The 18,809-nt window shown below is 48.6% G+C and overlaps 1 protein-coding gene and 1 non-coding gene across 6 annotated transcripts in view; both read left to right on the top strand.

The window, feature by feature from the left end:
• The window catches only part of LOC126284054 (homeobox protein cut), a 422,426-nt gene that overhangs the window by 173,426 nt on the left and 230,191 nt on the right, over window positions 1–18,809 (top strand). The gene's annotated exons all lie outside the window — the stretch shown is intronic.
• Trnag-acc (transfer RNA glycine (anticodon ACC)) lies at window positions 6,021–6,094 on the top strand. Its single transcript has one exon. It is a non-coding gene; the product is annotated as a tRNA-Gly (tRNA).

Below are 18,809 nucleotides of genomic sequence, written 5' to 3'. Positions count from 1 at the left end.
TGAGCAGGTGGTGCGTGTCGTTGTTTGGTAGTTGTTCCCTAAATTGTTGTGCAACGTCGTCGAAGACGGGGCACTCGTACACCACATGGTCTGGGGTGCCCTGCACTGCTCCACAGTCACACGCTGGTGTGGCCCTCTTCCCACACCGACACAAATATGTCGGGTAGGGTCCATGCCCAGTAAGAAAGTGCAGCAAGTTTGATATATGTAAGTTTTAAGGGTTCCTCTATGTTTGGGAGTAGCTCATGTGTTCTTCGCCTTGTCTCATCGTTATTCCAAAGATCCTGCCATAATTCTATCCCCCTTCTTTTAGTGCTTGGTTTATCTCCTACGTATGATCACAACCTTCACGGAATTTCTTTCCCAGGTAAAATTGCGCTCCGAACCTGGCTCGACGAGTTCTTCGTCTCAAAACCACGTGATTCCTATAGTGGCGGAATCGAAACGTTACCTCAGCTTTGGCAGTCTTACAAAATAGTGAAGTAGAATATATTAGTGATGACTACAGTGCATGTTGTGTTTGTTGTGTTTATTGAACATAGGATAAACGATAGGAACTTATGTAGCAATCTAATAAATTGTTCAGAAATAGAAGTGTATCGGCGGCGTGGGAGTCGGCAGCGGCGCACGCTGCCCGTGCCGGGAGGAGCCGTAAACGCGGAAGAGCGGAACCGGCGGGGCCAGGCCAGTAGCCTTTCGCCGAGAGATGCTCATTTCCGGCGGCCGCTCCTCCGTATCTCGTTTATCGGGAGGCTGTGAAATCGCCGCAGTGCAGGCGCCCAGTCGTAATGAACAAGATGGTGGGAGGCTGTCGAACCGCGAGGATGAGGCCAGAGGAAGGAAGCGGCGACGAGCCGAGATACGCGCCGGCGGCCACCGCCTGCCGCCGATACCGGCCGCCTCCTAGGCGAGAGCCCGCCGCGTCTAATTCGCAGTTCCCGAGGGCGATGACCCCACTGCGGGGGCGTTCGGAGGAGTCGGACGCCGACACGTAGCAGCCTGATTCTGATCCTCAGCACCGTGGCGCATGCAACGATGCTCCGCTGTCTCTCTTTGTGTGTGTGTGTGTATGTGTGTGTGTGTGTGTGTGCGCGCGCGCGCGCGCGTGTGTTCGTGGTGTTTGGTCGCTAAACGGCGAGGTTGTGAGGCTCTTAGTAGGAACTAATGTGTCTAAAATACCATAAAAACAAGTCGTAGGCAGTGACACTCACCCAATCCCAACCTCACTGACGGTCACCCGTACAATCACACTGTCCTACATCCTTTAGGATAGCGTACATTTTGTTTAAAATTGCCAATTAAAACACAACCAATACAAGCGGAAAGCTAAACTAAGGACACGGGGAAATGTAATTGGGAGTGGCCGAGCGGTTCTAGGCGCTTCAGTCTGGAACCGCGCGACCGCTACGGTCGCAGGTTCGAATCCTGCCTCGGGCGTGGATGCGTGTAATGTCCTTAGGTTAGTTAGGTTTAAATAGTTGTAAGTTCTAGGGGACTGATGACCTCAGATGTTAAGTCCCATAGTGGTTCAAATGGCTCTGAGCACCATGGGACTTAACATCTATGGTCATCGGTCCCCTAGAACTTAGAATTACTTAAACTAACCTAAGGACAGCACACAACACCCAGCCATCACGAGGCAGAGTAAATCCCTGACCCCGCCCTGAATCGAACCCGGGAACCCGGGCGTGGGAAGCGAGAACGCTGCCGCACGACCACGAGATGCAGGCTAAGTCCCATAGTGCTCAGAGCCAAATGTAATTGGCTAATCACATATGGATGAGCCAGCCACCCTCAACGTATTAAAATCTTTCCCTGATTTTAGCGCACAAGCTAGATACTTCACAAAACCCTGAAGTTGAGTCACATTCTTCTACTTGTCTATTAAAGAAGCGGACACATCTGTTGGTAGCTTATCAGCTGTACTCTTGTCTGAAAATAAAATACGGTCCACCAAAACGTGGCGCAATGCAATCCGTACTCCGCAAGCACCACAAATTGGAGGGCCCTCCCGCCGGAGAAGGAGCCGTGCATCTAAGGGTTGTGCCCTATGCGAAGGCGAGTGAGAAGAACCTCAGCTCTCTGCGTCTCGGCTGATTTGTTGTTTTACGAGGCACAGCTTACTGTTTGTCACTTCGAGCCACTCTTCTTCTCACCTACGCATGACTATACCTCAACAGTGAGGTGATAGAACCAGAAGGATTCCGCCCTGGACTATCGGATTATCGCGTTGGCTGTTGCATGCCAGTTCGTTTCCCTCAACATCCACGTGCCTTGGTACCCAATAGAATACAGTTTCTTCGCAGCCTTTGTAGACGGAAAAGGCGTCCAGGATATTCGGGACCTCTTTATCCGCAGAATGTTGCAGAGAATTAAGCACACTCAGGGAGTAGGAACAGACGAGGAATTCAGCCGTCGCTACACATCTTATCTTCTACAGTGCCCTCAGTAATTCTGCATCGAAGACAAATGTTAATTTGTTACGTGGTAGAGTTTATTGTCCCCCCACCCCCACCCCCAAAGGACAAGAAATCGCTGCGTTCGCCACTTGCTAGAACTCACTCATGGAAGAGCAGCGTTCAGCTGGACTCTTGTTATGCAAAAGAGGTGCTATGGCAAATGACTTGCAAATGACTTGTTTATGCGAAAAATGTGTCGGAACATACATTAAACTGTAGCGCCCGCCCCCCCCCCCCCAATAGTTTGAACCCAACCGTCGGGTTGATGACAGGTGTAGCTTTCTTTACGGCATTTAATCCCGAAAAATTATCAGCATTTTCTTCTGACACTTGACGCCACTTTAACCAACGAACATAGTATTGTAACAGTTTCATTGTAATAAACACCACTTCTGTTAATCTTATTTCGATTTTGACTAACCAGGGACTACGCAAAGCAATCGAAGGCATTCATTTTCATGAAATGTATTTGCAGCCAGGAATACGAACACCATCTTCTGTATAGGGGAATGACGACAATGCAAATTTGTGCCGGAACGCGACTCGAATTTTCAAAGCTGTCATTTCCTTATACAACTGATGGTCGCCGCAGTGCCCGTCCCTTCGGACATGCAAGCACCGATCTTCTAAACAACGCCGGCACTGCAATATGACATTCGTTTTCGTGTCTTCTGCACTTGCTTTATCGCTTTCCGAACGTTGTTCAACTTCTCACGTTGTTTGTTCCAACTTACAGCACTTTTCTTGCTTTTTAGTTTTCTTCTGCCGGTAGACTGTAAGAGATTGTATAAAATTACTTAAATGTAGCATTGTTTTGTGTCATGTCGTCTGTTACACCACTTTCCCGTACGTCTTTCTCTTTTTCTTCGATCTGTTGATTGGAGTTCTGTATTACTCTTGTATACGCAATTAGCGAGACCTGTTATTCATCGTTAATGCATTACAAAAGAACTCACTTTCTTCTTATGGCATCGGACTACCCTATCTTCATTCCTTTTGAGTCCTTCCTTTATTCTGTGTGTGGTTTTGTCTATTTCTGTTCTCATGGACTCCAAGAAAACCTTACGCCTTTCAGTATCACGTAACTTTGGATCTCTCTTGTTAGAGTGTGGGAAGCTGCCAGAAGATCGTCATACGGTTAATTAAGTTCACACGGTTTAGAATACAAATTTACTAATGTGGTTGGACAGTCTAGTGACAGGTATAACCTCATCCTTCCTTAGCATTCTCCAGGTATACTTTATTCACTTACTGTTTCTCTTTCTCTTTTCTTTTCGTTCATAGCAAGTAGAGACATTTGTCCATATTCGCATTTTATAAACTGCATTGAGTGACATTAGGGATGTACCGTTACATAGGATGATGTGTGTTTCTTTTTTTTTCAGTTTGTATTGAAACTGGTACCGCACTCAGAGCTTTGCTTTCTTGGTGTTCATAACTGAAGACGTGTACCACTCTTCTAGAGAAAGTCTCCCAACATATCACTCAAATGCTAGTTCTGGTTGCTCATGTGACGATACGCCCTCGCGCACTGCGTCTTCAGAACGGCAGTAAAACAATCGGGCTGCTCCTTACGTAACTTGTTGGTCTTGTCAGGCTATCTCCCAGGAATCATTAAGCGTTAATTCCGCGTCCCCAGCTAGGATAGATAAACAGAATGCAGCTTGATGACACTCATCTCTGTTTGCGGGGAACAACGTTCAAGGCCTCGCTTCATTGGTAGTCTGCCGCTCTCAATTCGCCCTCACACCATGATTGCCGGCACATTTCTCGATACGGATCCGAATTACTTGCTGTCCTAAAGAGGAGTACGACAGTTTCATGATTTTCAAAATACTCCACGAAAATACTTTCTTTTTCGCTTAGAATTTACAATACACTTCTACTGTTAGTATAAGGACAAACTAGCACATGCTGTTTACGCAACCTCTTTTACAATGAGAAGCAGACAGGCCGGTAAAAGTTCAAGTAACTCAGAAGTTTTATTTCCCTGGTGGACCGTAATATTGTGGCTGATAAAGAGCGTTGTGAGTTGGCGCAATAACGCCATTAAAAGACAGATGTTTACAACGACGGAACAAAGTAAAATTCCGTCTGATCGTCTCCACGGGAGGGTCTCCCTGCGAAACGCCGAACCAGCTCCCGGTTGCGAAACGTTTTACGGCGTCGCGTCACGTCGAAAGCACCGCCGGCCTCCTGCAGTGTCACAAATCACGCAGATTTACGGTCTGTTTATTGCGATCGGCGACGGCCGAAGCGGCCGTGCGGTACGCGCTGTTTAAGCAACCCGAGTGCCGCACCCACCGGGTCCACTTAGCGGTCGGCCATCGGCAGCCGGGCGCACGCAGCGCGGCCTGCGATTCGCGGATCACTTGGCCGGCTTCCGGCGGATGCGGCGCTCAGCCCGCTCCTTTCGGATGAAGCAATTATTGCGACATTATCTGGCTTGATTAAACAGCTGGGCAGGAAATGTGTAATCGCTGAATGCGCATAAGGAACGCGATTAACGTACGAGTGCGTCCTCTGTTGCTCGCCCCCATTTGTTTTGCTTACTGCTCCAGTTGCTGCTCTGGCACCTCCATGAGGACACCGGAATGACAAAGCGTTACTTGTGTTCAGCGAGCGGCCTGCTTTCTGACGTAGCGGATTAGTAGAACCGTTGGGAAATTGTCGACTGCCCCAGGTATGTGAACGCAGTATCATCTGGCAACTTATCACTTCTGTATGCCCGAAAGAACAGACACCACATATACAGGGTGATACAAAAAGGTACGGCCAAACTTTCAGGAAACATTCCTCACACAGAAATAAAGAAAAGATGTTATGTGGACATGTGTCCGGAAACGCTTCATTTCCATGTTAGAGCTCATTTTAGTTTCGTCCACCTACGCTCAATGGAGCACGTTATAATGGTTTCATACGGGATACTCTACCTGTGCTGCTAGAACACGTGCCTTTACAAGTACGACACAACATGTGGTTCATGCACGATGGAGCTTCTGCACATTTCAGTCGAAGTCTTCGTACGCTTCTCAACAACAGATTCGGTGACCGATGGATTGGTAGAGGCGGACCAATTCCATGGCCTCCACGCTCTCCTGACCTCGATCCTCTTGACTTTCATTTGTGGGGGCATTTGAAAGCTCTTGTCTACGCAACCCCGGTACCAAATGTAGAGACTCTTCGTGCTCGTATTGTGGACGGCTGTGATACAATAAGCCATTCTCCAGGGCTCCATCAGCGCATCAGGGATTCCATGCGACGGAGGGTGGATGCATGTATCCTCGCTAACGGAGGACATTTTGAACATTTCGTGTTTGAAGTCACGCTGGTAAGTTCTGTTGCTGTGTGTTTCCATTCCATGATTAATGTGATTTGAAGAGAATCAATAAAATGAGCTACATGGAAAGTAAGCGTTTTCGGGCACATGTCCACATAACATATTTTCTTTCTTTGTGTGTGAGGAATGTTTCCTGAAAGTTTGGCCGTAACTTTTTGTAACATCCTGTATAATTAAGGTGAGGACGAGCAATCGATCAGTCCGTGTAGTTACGACGACCAGCGTCCGGGTGGCGCAGTGGTCAGCGCATCTGCCTACCATGCAGGAAGCCCGGGTTCGAATCCCTGCCGGCACGGTAGTAGCTCATCGTGTTCGGTCAGAGCGTTACCTACCCTTTATAAGAAAAAAAAAAACTGAGCGAACAGATGAACGGACAAACTGAACGGGTGTCATCGGACGTCCGCCCTGAACAAATTCAGCGAAAAATACAGAACAAAAATGCCGGCACGGTAGCTCAGAGTGTTCGGTCAGAGGGTTAGCTGCCCTCTGTAATAAAAAAAAAAACTGAGTTAATGGATCAACGACGAACTGAAACGGATGTCATGCGACGTCCGCCCCGAGCAGATGCAACGAACTAAAACGAACAAAACAAGATTTTTTTTAAAAAAAACAGTCTGGCACAAATTTTTAACTTTTTCCATTGATTTAAATCAATGTCCATTAGCAGCTAATGTCATTAATTCCTTTGTATCTTGAACTATCACTCCGGCTGTGGTTACGTCGTTGTTCCTCAATATCAAAAATGGTTCAAATGGCTCTGAGCACTATGGGAGTTAACATCTGAGGTCATCATTCCCCAGAACTTAGAACTACTTAAACCTAACTAACCTATGGACATCACACACATCCATGCCCGAGGCAGGAATCGAACCTTCTACCGTAGCGGTCGCGCGGTTCCAGACTGTAGCGCCTAGAACCGCACGGCCACACCGACCGGCTTGCACCATTAGAGACGAAGATTATACGCACTTTTGAGCCAAAATTCAATCTTACACATTGCAATGAATGGGAATTACGATGTTCCGAAAAAGGGATTTTTTTTTATCCTGTTGCTTTGTGTAATTTGAATCGTCCGCATAACTTAAGCAGGCTGGAACTGAATGTACAAGGTGCAGGTGAAGCATTTTATACCCAGACGTGCAGGTGACAAGATAGGGCAAACACGTAGGTGGCACTCGCTGCTTTCGTTGCGGCACGTGTCGCGGCCGGAGGCCACTACGGTTCGTGGGCCCCGACTTGGCGCAGTCAGGACTCGCTTTGTCCGCACGGCCAGAACACCGCGGCTCTCTGCCTCCTCTGCCGCGGGCGCGCCGCCGCCTCTTGACGTCAACGAGAGCCCGCCTGCTCCGTGACGTCACCGTCATCAACAAGTGAAAGCGATCCCCGTGCGACGCCGACGGATCCACTAATAAATATGCGCTCTGTAATTGGGGGCGAGCGGTTTTTAATCGCCGTATCCGGCGTTTCTAGTTACGGAAAGGGGCTTCGCTGCCAGTAGCAGGCGGGCGGACGATCCGTCTGGACGCGCCGTGCTCGCGCCGTCTATTCCTGGCCCGTCCTAAGTACGGAGCTGCTCTCGGCAAGTGCTGGTACTCGCAAACGGCCACGGTGTACACGATACACATACACACACACTCTCTCTCCCTCCATTTTTTTGCGTTTTCTGGCGCGCTGGTAAACTTCCTACCGGACGGGTCTGGTCGCGTCGTACGCGCTAAGTTTGCTGTACCGCGTCAGTACAGCGGAGAGATTTGCGGCCGGTTACTTCCCTTCTGACACGGTATTCTTCTGCGAATTTTGCTCGTGGCGAAAAAAGTAGAGGGTACTGAGGGAAAACAAACATTTATGTGTCGCTGTGTTTAAGCCTGGAGGAGGAAACATAAAAAAAGGAGAAGGGAAAGACGAAAAGTGAAAAAGATACGAAGTTCCTGCCGGAGTGTACGTACGTAATCGTTGCAAGCTATATGCATACTAAATCAGAACGAGTGTCGGATGCTACACCTCACGCTCTGCTATGGACGTCTAAGACCGAAGCTTGTTCAACGATCATAGAGTGAAGATAGAAGTCGTTTGCGTAAAATAGCGCTTCGCACTGGCTGCATTCAAGCATTAGTTTATCAAAAGCTGTAGATGACTAAAAAGATACCATCTACGTCGCTAGAGCAGAAAGTATCTTCTCCCGGTGGTAACAATGTTCTCTCCTACGATATTTCCAGTGTCATCAGTTTTCCAATTGTAAGGAAACTTCAGTATTCATTTATTTAACCTGATCTGATTAGGGCCACCAAACCCTCCCTTTCATACATCAGACCAGTGTCTCACAAATGGGTTCCTTTTTAAAATCATAGGTTCCTAAGAAATAACAGTTTTTAATATGAGAGACAGCTTTAAAATGATCTGAGTGTCTGAAGTGGAGATGTATGTAAATAAATACTATGAACTAATAAAGTTAATTCTCGCAGTAGCCGGCCGGTGTGGCCGAGCGGTACTAGACGCTTCAGTCTGGAAACGCGCGACCGCTACGGTCGCAGGTTCGAATCCTGCCTCGGGCATGGATGTGTGTGCTGTCCTTAGGTTAGTTAGGTTTAAGTAGTTCTAAGTTCTAGGGGACTGATGACCTCAGATGTTAAGTCCCATAGTGCTCAGAGTCATTTGAACCATTTTTTCAATTCTCGCAGTACTTATAACATTGCAGCAATTGCCGCTAATAATAATAATAATAATAATAATAATAATAATAATAATAGTGATAATGGCAGACGTAAAAAGAATTCATAGGTATACAAGGTAAATGTTTTCTGATAAAGAGAATCCTGGGGAAAGGAAGCTTAAATATACTGGTAAGTATACTGCGAAGTATAATGGAAAAAGAGAAAGATCAGGCAGCGAAAGAGGCTGTACAAGGGTAACGAGCGCGTACAGGGACAATGTTAATCCATATTGTTGCTTTATTAGATGCTTCATTAACTGTCTTCTGACGCTGGAAATGTCATTCATATTTCTGATATAACTTGTGAGATTATTCCACAGACGGGTTCTTGTTACTGAGAAGGACTTTGAGAATGTGGCTGAACGATGGAATGGGACAGAAAAAATTTTGCTCTGCTGGGAACGGGTGTTTCTGCCATGCTGTTCAGATAAGAGCGTTATGAGGGACAGTGTTCGTTGATACGGCGTTAAAGAAATCTGACATATTAAGTCGCTATGATGAGGTTACACCGAAGTTCCCTGTGGCTCTTTATTTCGCAAGAACCATTTCAGGGAATGTTGCCTGTGCCTAACCTTTCTCGCCCTAGCGACATTTCTAAGCCATAGTGTGTACAGCCACCAGGCACTGTCTCACGTCATCGGGGCGCTCCGATGTATTCGACCTCATTCGAGACGAATCGCCTCCGACTGCTCCGTAATTCGAGATGCGGAGCAAATGGAAGGTGGGACACCGGCAGCTGAATATTCAGACGGCTATAAATATTTATTTATCTGGCCGGGCGAGGGTAGTTGGCCCGGCCGGGACCACAGCGAGCAGTCACACGCTGTCCTCGGTGGCAGCGCCACACACCGGCAGCCGTAAAAACTGCCGCCGCCGAGGAATAAAACCTGCGTCTCCGCCCCCGCCTTCGCGAAACAATAAACACTCGCCGGGAGTTTTTCCGACGCGCTCCGGGCCTCCAATAACGAGTCTTATTTCCAGCCCAGTCCTTTTTCGGCCTCTCCCTTTTCATCGACCTTATTATATTATTTCCCCGTTCGCGCCTGTCTCTCGTTTCCTGTCCGTTTCGTCGTCGCGTATTGCGTACGGGAGCGGTGGGGGGGGGGGGGGGGGGGGTGGAGGCATTTTGGATCACACTCCCGGCGGGAGCCGCAAAGAGCAGTGCCCCGCGGAGTGCGTTGTCATGTGCGCGAACGCTCAGACGTGCGTACGTGTGTGTGCGTGTGTTTTTGTGCAAGCGGCAGGCACTTTGTATTGTACATAGCCGTTGCCACCAGCCAGTGACGCGTGAGAATGCGCCGCGCGTGGGCTCTCGCATGTCCAAGGAAAAGACTGCGGGGGAGTAGAATGACCATAACCTGATGAGGAGGGAAGGGGGACGAAACGACGTCGACATCCACACGCCTATTCACCGGTGCCTTGGGTACTCACACGTCGTTGAGATGCACGCACACACACACACACACACACACACACACACACACACACACACACACACACACACACACACACGCACACACACACACACACACACACACACACACACACATACGCGCCCAAGTACCCCAGTATGGGCTGGCCGTTGGGAGGTGCGCGCGTGATTGTAGAAAATGGTGTGCGTACGGGAAGCCGTACGAGGCCGCCGGGTCGGGCAGGGTTGGCAGGCAGTTCCGCCGTCGCCTCTCAAACCGGCAGCGCAACCACGCCTTGGCAGTGATTTTTCCGCGCCTTTGACGCGGCGCGAAGAGAGATGGAACGACGGCGAGGGGAGGAGGGAGCGCGCGGAAAGGGATTTAATAAGCATCTTCCTGGTTTCGCAGCTCGCAGAGGGAACGCCGCCAAGACAATGGGGAACTGCGGTGGTGTCGCCCGCGGGTAGAGGTGGGCTTTTTGGCACCCGTTGTCCGACGCCGCCGTTCCGACAAGTCTTTGGCGTCCGCGGGAACGACAAGCCCTTAGAGACGGTTTTTCGCAGGCGCCGGCCGACAAGACTCCGTCCGGCCGGTTCTTTTCTTGTGACGTGACGCGAGGCCCGGTGCGTTGTTTGACGCCGCGAGCGTTGCCTGGCTGGCGGTGATCAGCTGCCCCGCGGCCGCCGGAAGTGATACTGGGAGACGTGGTGGGAGGGGAAAATTTCCGCGGCGATGGGGCTGTCGCGGGGAGAGAGAGAGAGAGAGAGAGAGAGGGCGGGGGTGCGCCGACGCCGACAGAGGTGTCTGCTCTGGTTAACGTCCCACGTTTCCGCCCACACCCTGCCACCAGCTCGGTCACGCACTTCCCCAGTCCATACACACACACAGTGGAAGGCAGAAAGGGGGGAGGAGGCGGGGGAACAAACACACACACAAACACACACACACGTGCGCGTTCCACATTTTAAACAGAAATGTTTGTCATTTATCTTTAGGCTTTTTAGCACAACCCGATTTCGTCCTCCATACCCATGGACTGTGCGGCTGGTCCCGTCGGACGTTCGAGTCCTCCCTCGGGCATGTGTGTGTGTGTTTGTCCTTAGGATAATTTAGGTTAAGTAGTGTGTAAGCGTAGGGACTGATGACCTGAGCAGTTAGGTCCCATAAGATTTCACACACATTTGAACATTTTTGAACATCCTCCATACCCGCTATCAAGTGATCAAGACGTAAAGATAACTTACAAGAAAGTATATAAAATCAATATGATTATAATTATTCTGTAGATACTGATCACATGATTAGTACAATTTTATGGCAGTGATACACTGAAGGCTTTCACGACCGGATGGTACTGTTGTTGATAATTCTTCCGGGTTATATGGCCGTGGTCCATGGAATACTTCTATTGCTAACGTTTCGTCCAATACTACGTTGGACATCCTCAGACTTATGGTTGGTCCTGTTGCGTCCTGGCAGTGTTTCCAGAATGAGATTTTCACTCTGCAGCGCAGTGTGCGCTGATATGAAACTTCCTGACAGATTCAAACTGTGAGCCGAACCTTTGCCTTTCGCGGAGACGAGGAACTGGCTGTGAAGGCGGGTCGTGAATCGTGCTTTGGGTAGCTCAGATGGTAGAGCTCATGCCCGCGAAAGGCAAAGGTCCCGAGTTCGAGTCTCGGTCCGGCACACAGTTTTAATCTGTCAGGAAGATTTATGGAAGTGTTTATGCGTAACTGAAGTCTGAGAGGCGTTATACCGGGTGATCAAAAAGTCAGGATAAATTTGATAACTGAATAAATCACGGAATAATGTAGATAGAGAGGAACACATTGACACACATGCTTGGAATGACTTGGGGTTTTATTAGAACCAAAAAAATACAAAAGTTCAAAAAATGCCCGACAGATGGCGCTTCATCTGATGAGAATAGCAATAATTAGCATAACAAAGTAAGACAAAGCAAAGATGATGTTCTTTACAGGAAATGCTCAATATGTCCACCATCATTCCTCAACAATAGCTGTAGTCGAAGAATAATGTTGTGAACAGCACTGTAAAGCATGTCCGGAGTTTTGGTGAGGCATTGGCGTCGGATGTTGTCTTTCAGCATCCCTAGAGATGTAGGTCGATCACAATGCACTTGCGACTTTAGGTAACCCCAAAGCCAATAATCGCACGGACTGAGGTCTTGGGACCTGCGAGGCCAAGATTGACGAAAGTGGCGGTTGAGCACACGATCATCACCAAACGCGCCCACCTGTCAGACATTTTGTGAACTTTTTTTTTTTTGTTCTAACTAAACCCCATGTCATTCCAAGCATGTGTGTTAATTTTTACTTTTCTGTCTACATTATTTCGTGGTTTATTAAGTTTTAAAATTTATACTGACTTCTTGATTACCCGGTACGTTTTCATCTTCATGTGCCTCCCAGACTAGTAGGACACATTTGTAGCATCGAGAACACACATCTTCATCTTCTCTGCTTCTGCATATGTAAGTGACATTTTTGCGTCGGCTCGTCAGTCTCAGCCATTTGACATTCACCGCTCCTCTATAATTTTCCGTGCATACGGTCTTCTGTGCACATACACATGTTTCCTATCCACTACTCACCTTCCTTTATTGCGTCGCCCCAGTGCTTTCTTACATCAGAGAACTTTGCCACTCTGCCACCCATCCGTCTTGCTCGTGGAGAGAATGCGAGTGTTGCGCGGCAGATGGCGCCGGCGGCGCGTGTCGCCTGCAGACTACGTGCTCGCGAGAGCCGAGATTTGTCGCTTATCAGCGCGCCCCGCCCACGCCCGGCGCCCTAAAAATATGGCGCCCGCAGCGATTGCCGGTCTCCGGTCGCGCTGCCGTTATCTGCCGCCCCCACGCGGCTCCCATCGCCGCTGGCTCCATTGTTCTCTCCGCGAGCCGTGGAGGCTCTCGATATTGCCCTCCGTTTCCGTAACACTTGTTGCTCACACCAAGCGACACTGTGCTCAACTCGACAGATTCATGCTGCAGAAGAAACTGGTTCGGTCCGCTGACTGGCAGTTCCTGTTTAATCGTACAATGAAGGCTTTCACGACCGGATGGTAGAGTTGTTGATAATTCTTCCGGTTTATATGGACGTGGTCCATGGAATTCTTCTATTCCTAACGTTTCGTCCAATATTACAGTCGGCAGGACTCAGCAGGACCAGCCATACCTCTGACGATGTCCAACGTAGTACTGGACGAAACGTTAGGAATAGAAGAATTCCATCGACGATGGCCATATAATCCGGAAGAATTATCAACAAAAGTTCCTGTTTACTTCAGTCATTCGGACTACTAAACTACCTTAGGACAATGTCGAGATCGTTCTTTCAGGAAGGTCACAGATGATTCCAGTGGTAGTACTTTCCGCCGGCCGGCGTGCCGAGCGGTTCTAGGCGCTACAGCCTGGAACCGCGCGACCGCTACGGTCGCAGGTTCGAATCCTGCCCCGGGCGTGGATGTGTGTGGTGTCCTTAGGTTAGTTAGGTTTAAGTTGTTCTAAGTTCTAGGGGACTGACGACCTCAGCAGTTAACTCCCACAGTGCTCAGAGCCGTTTGATAGTTCTTTTCACCTCAGCCAGAACCCCATTGCTACGGGCGGTCCTCGATGGGACATTGGAAAAAGAAAGACTTATTGTAACACTACAGTTTCACAATGCATTTGCAGCATGGAACCAAATAACTCCACCGAAATAAGCTGAGGGTATCGCAGACACGTCCTTTCAGACTGCGCGCAATACGCTGCAACTTGACGAATTTCGGTCGAATGAACGATTTCTTGCCATTACAAGTGCGTGTCACTGGTATCGCAAACATAAATACCATTATTTCCCGTCAATCACTATTGACGATTTCAGCATGTGCTACGAAGTATCGGCGGGGGTTTACTTTGGAAACAGGCTGAAAAATGCAAGTCGCACTCAATTAGATATCTGTCGAAACACGATGCAAACAGATGTGCACTGAACCATGAGGACTGGATACGCGATTGCTTGCACCGACTCGCGCCCTTTGTTATCCATCCGATTTGCCTTCTGCTCGTCATCTGAAAGAAAAAAGGTTCAAATGGAACTTAGAACTACTTAAACCTAACTAACCTAAGGACATCACACACATCCATGCCCGAGGCAGGATTCGAACCTGCGACCGCAGCGGTCGCGCGGTTCCAGACTGTAGCGCCTAGAAGTGCTTGGCCACAACGGCCGGCTCGTCATCTGATTTCTTTGGTCACAAACGGGCGAGCGAACATTCGCATTCCCCACTCTTCACCGTCCCTTTTTACAATTTGAAAGATAATCCTTAGTGTTGTTGGATTGCACGGGGATACTAATCGTAGGATTAACTTCGTTCCACTGGCTGCAGCAGATCTATCTGCTTCAGTTTAGTGAGTTCTCGGCATGTTTCTCCGCGATTTCTTCATAGATATCGGTGCATTCACTGAAGATTGAAGCGAACTTTGGCCCAGTTCTGTCAACAAATTGCTTACATACATTTCAGTGTACAACTTATACACTGTACTTCCTACCGACAAACCAGATACAAGAAATTAATTAAAAGATTACGGGAGAGAGAAGTCAATGTTGTTACTCCGCACAGTGGGCGGTGTGAACATCGCAGTGCTTCACTACGCGTGGTCCTGTTGCAGGTGGTATTTATGTGTTTAATTCGTTGCACTGGCTCACCCAGCCAGTTATACTGCACCTACTGTTTCCCGCGGAAATGGAACCTCAGCGTGCGTGCCATTTTGCACGTTAATGATTACCGGAAATGAAAGAGGTATTGGTGACAATCGTATGAGCAACTGGGGATCGAACCGCGAACTTCCAGAGTTACAGTCTCACTAGTTGTCATACAGAGCTCATAATGTTGTTATGAAATATGGCCAGTTACCATTCCCGCGTCACATGTCAGGCGAAACCAGTAGATTCCGCGAAGTAAATCATTGGTGCCGTACTGCAGTTGTAACGCTGTGACTCATACGAGTCTTTCTGCGCAGTTCGCAAATGGGTCGAAGTGTCGATAGGCGTATCGACAGGCCAGCCAGCGCAGCGGTGAAGTCAGCCGGGCGGCCGGCGGCTCAGCTGACGCTGATTCACGCGGGCCTCGCCTGAGTCACGGGGCACACACCAGAGGTCGCGCCGAGCGCCGCTCGCGTCTTGACCGCGCGCCACGGCAGCGCCTCGCGCTCGCGAATTCGCAGCCAGGGCGCTCTGCCGTCCCTGTCCCGCGCTTCGCCGCTCCCCCTCCCAATCTCTTTCTCCCTCGTCGAGCAGCTGGCACTCGCGAGATATGAACCAAGAGCTTTATTGTTTACGCAGTCAGAATATTTTTCTACACCACTCACGCTCGTGTGCTCCGTGCACTAGTACAAACTGAACGAAAATTTCTCCATACCTTACCATCCTGACAGTGCGTATCTGAAACATCTGATCGTACGTATTCTTTGCAAACTTTGTCTTTGTTATAGGCCGTCTGTCTGAGAATTTCAGCCAGTTTCTGTCTTATATTAACTACTGGAGCTTTCAGTCTGTGGATGGGCCCAGGGTTACTTGTTGTCGCTTTACACCTCCTTTACCTACGGCAATTTTGCTTTAGTATGAAAGACCCCAACGCACTCAGAATTTTATTGTGCATATTCAACTGTCTCTCCCGGATGTAACTGCCGGGGTGGGTTGGTCCACAGGTTGAAAGAAGGCAGCAGTTCCATCATAAAATGACCTTACGTCATAAGGTTCTATGGCGTTCAAACTATCCTTCGAACTGGTTACAATGTTACTGGTTAGCCTGTTTCACCTTTCTGTGTGCCTAGTCAGTTCTTGTCAGAAAGTTGTGACTTTATTTCCGTTGGTGTTTGTTGGACATAGTGAACAGTGACACAGCATCTCTCAAGGTACTGAATCAACGGCTTACCTGTTTCGAGTAGATCAATGCTTTTCTAGTGTAATATTGTGTCAGATTCTGATTGTAGGTGATATGAAAATAAGAGGAAGAGACAGTGTCTGAGTCAGTGCTGCCACGTAGCCTAATTACGTGAGACACATTCAAGAAGGTCGGAATCCAGTCCCCGTTGGGACATCCATAGTTAGGAGGTCTTCCGTGGCTTCTCTAAACTCGCTTAATGCAAATTCCGGCGTGGTTTCCTCGAGAAAAACACGACAGATTCCCTTCTCCGTCATCCCGCAATACGAGTACGTGCTCCGGCTCCGATTGCCTCGTCATAGAGGGGAAGTTAAACCCCAACCTTCCTTCCGTTCTCCCGGAGTAGCTCGATATACTCCTCCTACTAGCGGTTCACCAACAACATGCCTTCACTCCAGGAAGGACAGGTTCTTACGGTGCACTTTACTCTTCAGAAATTATACGCCACCATCTCCCAGCTGAGCGAACATGATTTTCACTACTTACAGGATTAACACAGACTCTTGCTGAATCTAGCTCCATTAGAAAATGGTGCGTTCGCGACCTCAGATATGAAGGGAGACGACAGAATACAAGTGGGTCACCCTTTCAGAATGTCGTTTCACTCTGCAGCGGAGAGTGTGCAGCTTCGAAACTTCCTGGCAGGTTAAATCTGTGAGCCGAAACCAGAACCTAACCTTTTTCGGTCAGTGCTATTACCAACTGAGCGACTGAGCCAGAGGTAGTTAACCTTTCATAGCAAACGCCTACTTCTGTATCTCTGTTAGTAGTAAAACTTTCTAGTCGCCACTGGTTCCTCAGTGATGGTGATTTATGAAGTAGATACTTTACAAAATTTATAAGCCATTGCTGCAAGTCACTTACAAAATACTCTGTCATAAATTTATGAGCCGGTCTGGGTGACCGAGCGGTTCTAGGCGCTTCAGTCCGGAACCGCGTGACTGCTACGGTCGCAGGTTCGAATCCTGCCTCGGGCGCGGATGTGTGTGACGTCCTTAGGTTAGTTAGGTTGAAGTAGTTCTAAGTTCTAGGGGACTGATGACCTAAGGTGTTGAGTCCCACATTGCTCAGAGCCATTTGAGCCATGTTTGAGAAATTTATGAAAACCTAATAAAAATATTTTTAAGACCCCTTCACCTACTGCCGCCCACCGTGAAACCTGGAATGCCAGCCAGTGGACGGTTCAAATGTTCAAATGTGTGTGAAATCTTATGGGACTTAACTGCTAAGGTCATCAGTCCCTAAGCTTACACACTACTTAACCTAAATTATCCTAAGGACAAACACACTCACCCATGCCCGAGGGAGGACTCGAACCTCCGCTTTCTTGTTTTTAATCGTTGAGTTTGGTTGTTGCGGACGTCACGTGACATCCGTTAAAGTTCGAATCCTGGTCCGGCACATAGTTTTAATGGGGGTAGCCCTTTCCTGCCATCGCATCGTATTTTAGATTAATTTCTAACGAGCTGCCTACTGTTAATGTTTACAAATTAAAACAAGAAGGCGTTTGCCCATCAAACTTTGAGAGCTAATTTTGCCCGTCCATAGGTCGTTGTTTGGAATTGCGTTCGTGAGTCATGCTGTCCACTCGCGGGGGAAACAGCTACGTGGCGATAGAGCTGAGCGGAGATTCCGCTATCGCGACGGGGGTTACCTGTTACTGTGCGGCGGGCAGCCTCGCCTCGCCTCGGCCATTAGTCGCCAGCCGGTCGCGCAGATCACGAACGGTCGCGTGCAGTGCGGCCTCCGGCCTGCCACCGCGGTATTGGGACGCGCTGACTCACTGCCTAGCGTCAGCAGGCAGGCGCGCACACACACACACACACACACACACACACACACACACGGTGAGTTACGCTACGTGATCAGCGCTGACGCTCGTTTCGCCCGCCAGTTTACATTCAGCGCGTCGGCCTTCGATTCCTCAAGACACGCAGCAGGCTCACACGTATTGGTGTGACTCAGGCAATCTTGACACGTTTACGTTAGGACAAGCCAGTAAGGTATCTGTTAGTGGGCACGTAGGAGGCAAGCGGGACGGTTAGAATAGTAGATCTTGTCAACGACGTGATATCTAGGGAGTGGGAAGTAGCTCTCTCTCTCTCTCTCTCTGTGTGTGTATGTGCGTGTGTGTGTGTGTGTGTGTGTGTGTGTGTACGAGCGCGCGCGCGCATGTTTCCTGTAATTGTTCAAAATGTGTGTGAAATCTTATGGGACTTAACTGCTAATGTCATCAGTCCCTAATCTTACACATTACTTAACCCAAATTATCTTAAGGACAAACACACACACCCATGCCCAAGGAAGGATTCGACCTTGCGCCGGGATCAGCCGTACAGTCCATATCTGCAGCGCCTTAGACCTCTCGGCTAATTTCCTGTAATTGCCTACCTCGAACGTAACTGTGAAGGTTGAAAACGAAAAAGAACTTACGTTGGTTTCAGATTAATGAGATTAGAGTGTAAGGCATGTCTATTAAAAATGACTGATTTCCATCGAATTAGGAGTCCGGCTGAATCGCCGAGCACTATCAATTCTATTACAAAAGGAAAATAGAAGGTAGCTCGGATTGGGAAATGATATGATCCGCGTGGTTTTCAAACTAACCATCTCGCAATCACATAATATATCGGCTGTATATTTGCCATCTTCAGGAAGCCGCAAACGCCAGACTGCCGCGCGTTGTTTTAAATTTCACGTCCATCGTATCTTGAAGGTGGCAGCACAAGTTGCGTAGTAGGCAGCCGATACACAGTATTACTAATTATTAATGATCTGCAGTCGGGCCAAGATGGCAAGAGTGCTATTATTGTGTACACGAATAGAACAACGCAATTTTTGTGAGCCGGGGGACTGTCCGCGAAGCACGTCCATAGCGAAATTCGTTCGGAATATAGTTAGAACTGTATTTCGTCGAAATTTATGTTGAATTGGACAAAGAA

This window comes from Schistocerca gregaria, chromosome 8 (genome assembly GCF_023897955.1).
Source record: "Schistocerca gregaria isolate iqSchGreg1 chromosome 8, iqSchGreg1.2, whole genome shotgun sequence".
NCBI lineage: Eukaryota > Metazoa > Arthropoda > Insecta > Orthoptera > Acrididae > Schistocerca > Schistocerca gregaria.
This window is presented reverse-complemented; position numbering and strand designations above follow the sequence as displayed.